The 10654-nt window shown below is 43.3% G+C and overlaps 1 protein-coding gene across 2 annotated transcripts in view; it reads left to right on the top strand.

The window, feature by feature from the left end:
• Nucleotides 1-7355: 7355 nt before the first annotated feature.
• The window catches only part of ESRRG (estrogen related receptor gamma), a 611234-nt gene continuing 607935 nt past the window's right edge, over nt 7356-10654 (top strand). For both annotated transcript variants that reach the window (XM_020805409.3, XM_072990302.2), the window contains exon 1: nt 7356-10442. The gene's annotated coding sequence lies outside the window, so the exon portion shown is untranslated. The remainder of the gene's footprint in view (nt 10443-10654) is intronic.

Genomic DNA, 10654 nt, shown 5'->3' with positions numbered 1-10654 from the left:
AGAGTTCCTATTAAGTTTAACTCTTTAGGCACAAATTGTTGATTAAAATAACATGATGTAACATATGCCAGGCAGGTGTTGTCTTATTCATGAATCTATCTGCCTTATGTTGTAGGCTGTGCTTCCCATTAACAAAGCAGAATTTGAACTTCCTTCCCCCTCTATGACTACCAGCACTTTTCTTTTGTTCAGCTAAGAACAACAAACTCTGTACAGTGTCCTGGAGCCATGTATTTTCCGCAGCTCCTCTGACCAATTTTCTGTCTTTCCTTCCTACCTACCTCTTTCTTTTTACTTTCTATTCAATAGGCAAACATAACACCTTTTAAAAATAATACAGTGGTGCCTCGCAAGACGAATGTAATTTGTTCTGTGAGAAGCGCTGTCTTGCGAAAAAATCATCTTGCGAAAAGCGGTTTCCCATAGGAATGCATTGCAATGCATTCCTATGGGAACCTCGCAAGATGAATGAAATTTTTTCGTCTTGCGAGGCATCAGTCTCGGGGGGGGGGAACCATCTTGCGAAGCGCGGCCATAGAAGAATCCGTCTTGTGAGGCACCATAGTGATTGCAAAAATCAATCGTCTTGCAGGTTTTTCATCTTGCGAGGCATTCGTCTTGCGAGGCACCACTATATTTACTCCTTTGAGCTTAGCAAGTTAGTGACCCTGTCCATCATTGAACCACTATGCAGTTATGGATGACTTCAGCATGCCATTATATTTATTTTTCCTAAAGGTGACTTTTATTGTTTTATTGAAAGCTTTCATGAATACAGTGACTTTTATTGTTTCTAAAAAGATTCCCAGTGCAGTGAAGTGGGTTTAGTGATGGTCTAGGACTCTGGAGAACTGGGTTTAAATTCCCACTTGGCCATGGAAACTCACTGGGAGAGTGTAACTGGTAAAACCACTCCTTAAATATATCCTTTAACTTGGAAGCTCTATTAGGGTTGCTATCAGTCAGTTCCGGCTTGACGGCACAGAACATAACAAACACAAAAGTTAACTTGTTATGCTTGGTTTTCCTTCTCTTTTACATTCATTCTTTTCTTTTCCCACTTTCTTACCCATACAAATGGCTGTCATGTATGTTTACTCTGCTAACTTCATGGGACTTACTCCCCATTCTTTATGTTCTATCTCTTTTTTTTTTCAGGATTTTTTTTTTAAAAAAGCAAGATTCAGGGTTTGTATCTTTTCTAAAAAGCTAACTCACAAAAGCAGGTTCAAGTGCCTATATTGAAGAGGAGGACACAATTCAATTTCGTGGAATCTATTTTGATTTTTATTGGAATATCTGTAGTATAATTATATAACAGTAAATTCAGTCTTTCTTTTGACAACCATCTCAGGTATAAAATGTTTTATTGGGAAAGCTGTATGGTCCCAGAGTGCCACCAGAAGGAGGGTCTGGTAAACCACTTTTGTACACTCTATGCTTAGAAAGCCCTGAAAAGGTTACTATAAGTCAGAATCAACATGACAGTACATAATTGATTAATTAAAGTGTAAAGTGTTCAAAAGTGGTTTCCCAGCTCTTCCTCCTCCTCTGTTCTGGGACTGTGCAGCTTGTACAAATCCACGCAAGTAGCAGACCATGTAACTCCATCAGCCACACATACTTTGGGAAGTTTTGATCAGCTCCTCTACAGTGAGGATTTGAACATCTGGCCTCTGTCTCCATCTCCAGATGATCCAACACACTGAGCTATACTAGCTAGACTGGAACATAAATGATGACTCAGGGGTCAGATTCACTTCATGAATCATATATGGGGACGTATGATAGAAAGGGAAAAACCAGAGATCTGTTTAAGAAAACTGGAGATATCAAAGGAATATTTGGTGCAAAGATGGCTATGATAAAGGTTAAAAATGGACATGGTGGCGCTGTGGGCTAAACCGCAGAAGCCTGTGCTGCAGGGTCAGAAGACCAGCAGTCGTAAGATCGAATCCACGCGATGGAGTGAGCGCCCGTCGCTTGTCCCAGCTTCCGCCAAACTAGCGGTTCGAAAGCATGCAAATGCAAGTAGATTAATAGGGACCACCTCGGTGGGAAGGTAACAGCATTCCGTGTCTAAGTTGCACTGGCCATGTGACCATGGAAGATTGTCTTGGGACAAAACGCTGGCTCTATGGCTTGGAAACAGGGATGAGCACCGTCCCCTCGAGTCGAACATGACTGGACAAAAATTGTCAAGGGGAACCTTTACCTTAAAATGGTAGTGACTTAACAGACGCAGAAGACATCAAGAAGAGGTGGCAAGAATACATAGAGAAATTATACCAGAAAGGTCTGGATGTCCCGGACAACCCAGATAGTGTGGTTGCTGAGGCAGACATCCTGGAGAGTGAAGTCAAGTGGGCCTTAGAAAGCATGGCTAACAACGAGGCCAGTGGAGGTGATGGCATTCCAGTTGAACTATTTAAAACCGTAAAAGATGATGCTGTTAAGGTACTACACTCAATATGCCAGCAAGTTTGGAAAACTCAGCAGTGGCCAGAGGATTGGAAAAAATCAGTCTACATCCCAATCCCAAAGAAGGGCAGTGCCAAAAAATGCTCCAGCTACCGTACAATTGCACTCATTTCACACACTAGCAAGGTTATGTTCAAAATCCTACAAAGCAGGCTTCAGCAGCATGTGGACTGAGAACTCCCAGAAGTACAAGCTGGATTTTGAAGGGGCAGAGGAACTAGAGACCAAACTGCTAACTTGCACTGGGTTATGAAGAAAGCTAGACAGTTCCAGAAAAACATCTACTTCTGCTTCATTGACAAAGCCTTTGACTGTGTGGACGACAGCAAACTATGGCAAGGTCTTAAAGAAATGGGGGTGCCTGACCACCTTATCTATCTCCTGAGAAATCTACTGTATATGTGGGACAGGAAGCAACTATTAGAACTGGATATGGAACAACTGATTGAGAAAGGAGTACGACAAGGTTGTATATTGTCTCCCTGCTTATTTAACATATATGCAGAATACATCATGCGAAAAGCTGGACTGAATGAATCCCAAACTGGAATTAAGATTGCTGGAAGAAATATCAACAACCTCAGATATGCAGATGACACCACTATGATGGGAGAAAATGAGGAGGAATTAAAGAACCTCTTAATGAGGGTGAAAGAGGAGAGCGCAAAAAATGATCTGAAGTTCAACATAAAAAAACCCTAAGATCATGGCCACTGGTTCCATCACCTCCTGGCAAGTAGAAGGGGAAGTTATGGAGGCAGTGACAGATTTTACTTTCTTGGGCTCCATGATCACTGCAGATGGTGACAGCAGCCACAAAATTAAAAGACTCCTGCTTCTTGGGAGGAAAGCGATGACAAACCTGGACAGTTTCTTTAAAAAACAGAGACGTCACCTTTCCCACAAAGGTCCGCATAGTGAAAGCTATGGTTTTTCCTGTAGTGCCAATATTTCTAGCCTACCTGTAAACTTGAATAGATTTGGGCTAGACCAGACACAGTGACTTAAGAAGGAAAGTAAGATCTTGGCAAACCATATCATTAATATTTGTACTCTGCAGTTACCTTTTTTCACAGCTATGATTAACCATATATATCAGAGGTGGGGGAGAGAACAGTTCCTAGTTAATTTAAGCATGTTTACTCAACTTAATATGAACCCAAATATCTTCATATCAATGGCCAAAACTGAAATGGACTGTTACATTTTGTAGGTTGTATACACTGTGTAGAGGTGCTGCTCATGCCTCTGGTGACCTGTGGACAGCAGGCATAGTTACACTGAGATCTCTATGGAAGGAAAGCGCAGTCTATTAAAAACTAGAGAGAGGATGGAATTAGGACAATGGCACCCCCTGTTTTCATCTTCTGCTCTGATTATTTTCAATTTTCATTTCAAAATAATGTCTATCATGGGCTGTATAAGTGGTACAGTCTTTAGATTTTAGTTTTTTTATAGGATAAAATGGTTTCTAAATCTTCCTTGTTTTCTAAATTGTATCTATCTGGGGAACAAAAGTTATGAATAAAGTTAATGAAGTTGAGGACAAAAATAAGCTGCCTGCACTGCGGCGTGCATTAGTGTCTGGACATATTAACAATGAAGTAAACATCCTCAATGAAGACTGCTGCCCAAGGGCCTTACATAGTAAGAATGGCAAGGCCCTGATCTAACAAGAGGTTTGCGAGGCAGCAGGGCTCCAGGACTCTGCTGAAGACAGATGCTTCTCCTAGGTGACTAGTTTAATCAGACCTGCTGACTTTATAGTTGTTTCAAAATCTTTTGCCAAAGATGAATTTCCTGGAGTGGCACAACTGCAGGTGCTAAAAGCCTGGAGTGGACAGGCTGTCTAAAGAACTTCATGCTATTGTCTGAGAAAGGAGCTAACTACTGACAATAATTGATGAGCTAGAACAGTGCAGCAGAGGGTGGATTGTGGAAACCCCCAACAACAACAAATGCCTTGGCTTTGAAAATTGCAGCAGTTTTCAGCAACAAAAGGTTTCCCAAATCAAACTGCTGACTCCTTTGTTCTTCTTATCAAAACACTTCAGCATACCTCTTAATAACCCAGAGTAAATCAAATAGGGGATCAGCTGCAGCAAGCCACCAGCTTGTCTCTCCCTGGATATCAGGTGTGTACTCTGCTTCTGTGGCAGATTAATTTATGATCCCTAGTAACTCTGTGTCCCTAAAACTTGAGTGGCTAGGGTAATCTTGGAGATTTCCTGTACAAAGTACTATGCCTTGCAATGATGGAATCTTCTGGTTTGTTTCTTCCATTCTCCTTCTTCTCTTCTCGCTCTCTGTATGTGTACAAAATGACAGAAATTTATTTTTAATAAAATTGTTGTTCCTGCAATTCTTACAATGAGCAGAAAAGCTCCACAATGACAACTAAACAAAATATATGAAAAACAAACAAACCCTATTGCTCTCTACTCCTTCCTTGGGCACTCATACATGGTTTTGGACAACTGATGAGGGGGAACAATATCTTGTTTTCAGGGGATCAAAATGAAATACGGAATTTGGAAAACCAGACAGCAGTCCACTAGCAGAAGAAAGCAAAAGGGACCCTGCTGGATCACACCAAATATATTCTACTTCTGTATGTGGTTTCCAAGACAGGTATGTCGTTGGCAATAATACTGAGGTGTGCACATGATCCTTTATGTAGATGGAGCAGAAAGAGGCATTGCACACTGAATTAAAAGTTCTTTATTACCTCCAACAGAAGTTACTATTTAACTCCTGAGTTAAACACTCCAGTTGGTAGTTGTGGTGCAGAATGCACTTCAGCTGTTTATAAAAGCACAGGTAAAGATCGAAAAGGCCATTAAAATCTGTCTAGAGAAGAGCATGAGAAAAGGCTGTTGTACATTTCTGCGGAGCATATGTTGGCTCCATAACAGGAGGTGTGTTGCCTACCACTCTGTGTCACTAGCTCCACACAAAAATCCTGAACCGACATAAGCTCAGGAATTGCATCTGTTTTTCAGATGTAGATGAGAGGGTGTGTGTGTGAATTGGACATGGAGCTCTGAAACAAGAGGGATGAGGAGGGGAAGGGGGAGCGAGGAACGAATTTCGCCCTCTCCCCGGGGAAAAGCTGACAGGCGACGGCCAGCTTCAGATGAATTAATCAACAAATTATATTCTGTTTAATCTTCGCTTGTTCCCGCACGACGCTGGATTTCTCTTTTCCTAGGAAGCCCTATCCAGTTTCAAGAAGCCTTTTCTGAAGCCAGAGGTAGCTAAAACAGGGAAAGAAAGAAAGAAAGAAAGAAAGAAAGAAAGAAAGAAAGAAAGAAAGAAAGAAAGAAAGAAAGAAAGAAAGAAAGAAAGAAAGAAAGAGGCCTCAGCTATAGGCTTTCCCCCTCTTGCTGTTGCTGGACGGGAAGTTCCTGGGTGTTAAACCGCAGACTCGCTCTTCGGTCTCGTCAGCTGGCGGGTTTTGGCGGGCAAAAATGGAGGGAAACGTTGCTCACTGCTGGAAAGTTTTGAGATAATCCTGGCTCTCTTTTTGGGGGTGCCAAGTCCGCCTCACCTCAGCCTTTTGCCACTGATGCTGCTCTCCTGTGCAAACGTACTTGGAAGTTACACTCAGTGGGGTTTACTTTTGAGTAGCTCTCTACAGGTTTCCAATGTGAGACAAACTGGAACTCCCTCAGTGAGGAGACACCATTCACGATGCCGGTATTTTCAGTCCATTCGAGTGACTATAGTTCGACAGGCTGACTAGACAAAAGATTCCTTGTGTGAAAGACAAAAGACATGCACAGAAACCCTCTTCCATGTCTCTTCTTGTCCTCCTAATCAGGTAGCGGCAGATTTACATATATATAACATGCACATACGCCTGAAACCTGAGCCCGGGAGATCACTCAGTCGTAACCCTTAGGTGCTTAACAACTGAACTTAAAGTTATTCATTAATTGCTCTTTTTTAAAAAAAAAAAAAAAAACCTTACAATTTTTACGACAGTATTTACAATTTCTAAAGGTGTTGCGTGAAAAACCTCCATTAAAGTTCCCTTGCTCGTTACACAGGATACCTTCTGCAAAAGGTCATTATGCAAAGTTTAAATTCTGTTTTTGAAGAGCGCCATTATCCACCTCCTTCCAACACACACACACACACACACACCATCACTTAGAGTAATAATCTTGCTTCTTTTCATTAGGACTCCAGTTCTTAGCTGTGGGTTTTCCTGCCATTTCCCACACCATGTATATTAAACAGCCAGAGAACATTGGTTTGGTTCTTGAAAGTGACCTGAGACTTCGCTCATATCATCTTGCTGCATCGAGTCCAAATTGCTCAGTGGTCCTATGTGTCTGTTTCCTTACCCACTTTTTAACAATTTCAAACCTTCCCAACCGTTTTTCTAAGCTCACCTAATAATGTAAAGGTCCATTCAACTTAGAGTAGCTGGGAAGGAAACAAAGGAGGAGGATGAAAATGTGGGAAGGAGGTTGTGTTAACCTAATGATCTCTTCAGGGCTGGACAGCCCGCTTCAATGTTTTCGGTGGCGAGGGCCACGCATAGTTTAACCCTCTGTTTCCACAAGAGGGTTAGTAAATGAAAAATGCAAGAATCAAAGGCCCATTTGGACCGTGCTCTCTAGAATACAGGGTGATCAGTCATTCTATGCTCCCAGCTACTCATATTCTCGAAGGGGAGGCAGCTTTTTGGCAACCCTGCCTTTCAGCTATCCCAGTATGCTTCGTGCCTTTCCAGCATCGGTTTTCTGTGCCCTCATTCTCTCGAGGGATCGTCTTATAAACTGCTCTCTACCTCGCTTTCCTCTCTGATAAGCTCCCACCAGTTCAGCGGGGTGGATCTTGAGTGTAAGGATCTTAAGGGGAAAACTCAAAGCCTTCTCACATCTGATCCAAATGCAGGTCGGTGGCCGCTTGAAATCCTAGTTACTGTCATCGCTCGGCCCCAGTTTCTACTTTGGTTCCTTGAAAAACAGTGTCTCCAGCTGGCGAAAGCAATGCGCTCAGTAGCCCATCGTGGGGCGTCTTTGTAGTCGGCGCTCTTCACTTCCATCGGAGGCTAGGCACAGCCAAAGTTATTTCCACGCAATCTGCAATGTGTCACTCTTACCCGATTTTAGGATTCTGCCGCTTAATCACTTAAGTGGCCAATTTATACTATTCCCCCCCTCTTTCGTGCTATGAGTAAAACACTGGTCTCCTTTTCTTTCAAGAAACAGCCCCCTATCCCCAAGCACACACTTGATTTCTGCTGAACTACCACCTACGCACAAACAATGTATACAAAAACAAACAAACAAGCAAAACCCAGTGAAGATAGGCATGCATTTTAATCTGTATCACTGTTTGTAGATATACGAGTAGACCTGCAAGAGAAATTATTGTGAGGAAGGCTAGCCGGATTGAGGAAGGTTCCATTTCTCAGCTCCCTGTGATTTAAACCTAGCTCGGTCCTCATTGTTACCAAGAGTATATTTTACCCCCTTGTCTTTTGTAGGATACAGAAGGTGAATAATGAAATCCTTTTGCTAATAGTTTATGAGGCATGAGATTGGAAATGTATATGGATAGACCAGAGCGCCAGACTAAAGAACCACTTGAGAGCATCTCGGAGCCTGCCAGAAGTAACGATTTAATATCCCTCCAACCCAGAACAGAGAGAAGGGGACTGCTGATGGCTCTCTCCACCTCGCTTTCTACCCTCTTTTACTGAACAGAAGCAACACTGTAGAATAACACTATATATTCACTATGTGAAAAACACAATGTAGGAACCCGTAAAATGTGTAGCAATCTCTTGCCTTGTTTTGTTGCTGCTTACATTTTACCACCCAGAATCATATAGGATGCAGATTAAATACAACATAGTAATCGCACTGCATGCATATATCGGAGAAAACAATTTCTAATATACCAGTGATCGTCTGTTCACAACAGCAATTGCCCACACACGAGCAGCGTGCAGGGTACATCCACTGCACACAATAGAACTGTCTGTTTGCAAAGCTGTAGATACATCTAAGGCGGACAGTCAGATAGGCAGAGCATCAGTGATGTACAATCAGATCAAACATGTGCAATCCAGAGAAGCAAGATGTAATATAAAGAGTTCTGAGGATACACTAGGCGCAGGAATAAAGGTACAACGACCTGCTTTGGTGTTGTGACAGCAAACTTTTAAAACTTAGAAAAATAAGACATAAAGAGAAAAATCAGAAGAAAATCTGGGAGCAAGAAGTGCCAGTGACAGGAAAGGGGAGGGGGATCGACCAAGAGAGCAAAACAAGGGAGAGGTAAAGTCTGGAAGAAGTGTGGGGGGGAGAGAGAAAATAGATGATTTTTAAAAGAAGAAAGAGACACTAATCCAAAGGCGACTTGCTGAATAACTTTCCAGTTCTAAAACGGATTGGTTAATATCGTTATCAGATGCCCAAAATGCAATAAAGGAGGAGAGCTTTCGAGTCCCGTAGGACTAACTCTCCATCAGGCTGGGCATGAAGCGAAAAATACAGAACACTCCAAAAAGCATCCTGCTTTGTTCTACTTTTCTGGGACACTTTAGGGTCTTTTCCATGTTGTGAAGACGCTTTAGAAACCCTGCTGGATAGGAACGGACATCTCCCAGAGAGCCGGTGCCACATGATGTCTGATGGCATCATGCACACACCTCCCCCCCCCCGACCCCGCCGCCGCCAAACCCAAACAGTCATCAGCTCCACTCAGGGTGCGCGCACGGATGGAAGCCTCCGCAGAGCGAACTGGCAACACGTGTCCGGGACATTCTCAGGGACGCAGAAGCATTTCTTTAGACAGGTCAGCACTTCTTAGTCGGGCAGCGCTGACAGCTACCTGTCAGGGGGAGGAGAAATGGCCATCCAGAGCTCCGGGACTCGGCTTCCTTAGCAGCGGCAGCTCCACTGCCTACAGAAAGCCAGTCTCCAAGAAATCAATGCCCTCTGGGGGTGAGCCAAGGAGAAGCCCCCCCCCCCCCCATTTCCAATGCTTCAGGGTTTATTAACAAAAAAGAAAAATGGGACGGGAAAGAATAGTGTGAATCCCATCCTGAGGGGCAACGTGTCCCCCTATATCGCTAATAATACGTGTGATACTGGATTGTAATATAAACAAGCATTACACTGTGTGGTCCATACGTTTGCATAGTGACAAGACATTGGCCAGCTGTTGTATTAGCAACTCCTTCCCTTGTTCAGTTGATTGCCAGGAAGACCACCAAATACAGTTTTTGAAAGGATCTGGTGATGCTCCTTCTGTAAAAGTGCAGAGGCGAACAGACCATCTTTGTTTACCTTAATCATCGTTGGACTCCCTTTGTTTTGTAAAGTGATTTGTACTAATCTATCATTTTGCCTTTTATGTTTCAAGACAGGCTTGAGTTTTCATACATAAGGAAGGCTGATTTTAAAATCTTTCACTGATGCTTTCCCGCACTTTGTGCTCAGACACCTCATGGCCATTACTGTATCATTTACGGCCCTCATTAATAACTTTTGTATAGACTGCGATCCGTAGAATTAGTCGTGTCAATAACGTAGACATCTGCCACCCTAGAAACCCTCAATAAGCACAAGCATAAACGACGCCAAACCCAAATCCTTTATTAAAATACACCCACAGTTTTCAGCCCTGGCATCTGCCTTGGGGGGGGGGGTTAATCTTCCAAAGACGAAAGGGGGGCTCCCTGCGCAAAATTACGCCTTCTCTTCTCATTTGTTAGCTGATTCCATCAAAAAGTTCGCTATTTATAGGCTACACACATGAACCTGGAGTAATGCAAACCCTCCTGTGTTTGTTCCCGTTTGCGAAGTGACCGGTGCTGCAGCCTTTGATCGCTTCGCTGCGAGAGCCGAGGCGAGGACGAGCTACAATCAAAAACGGGCTGAGACAAGACGTCCAGCTATTCGAGAGTCCGGGTAACCTGTTCCTCACACGGCCACGTAAGTGCCTCGCCGTGCTTTTTCTCCCCCACCCCCACCCCCCACCCCATGTGTGTGGTTTGCACTCCTGGTTGAGGAGAAAGCGATTGGGCAGGATGGGAGCAGAGAAAATAGAGCTGGCGACGAACTAGACTGCGAGAAGAAGGGGAAAAGGCTTGCTAAGCGAACGCCTTCTCGGAGCACGAGTAGCCTTTGAAATTTGTAGCGAAATG

Source organism: Pogona vitticeps, chromosome 1, assembly GCF_051106095.1.
Source record: "Pogona vitticeps strain Pit_001003342236 chromosome 1, PviZW2.1, whole genome shotgun sequence".
NCBI lineage: Eukaryota > Metazoa > Chordata > Lepidosauria > Squamata > Agamidae > Pogona > Pogona vitticeps.
The sequence above is the reverse complement of the archived record's forward strand: the minus strand, read 5'-3'. Positions and strand labels throughout refer to the sequence as shown.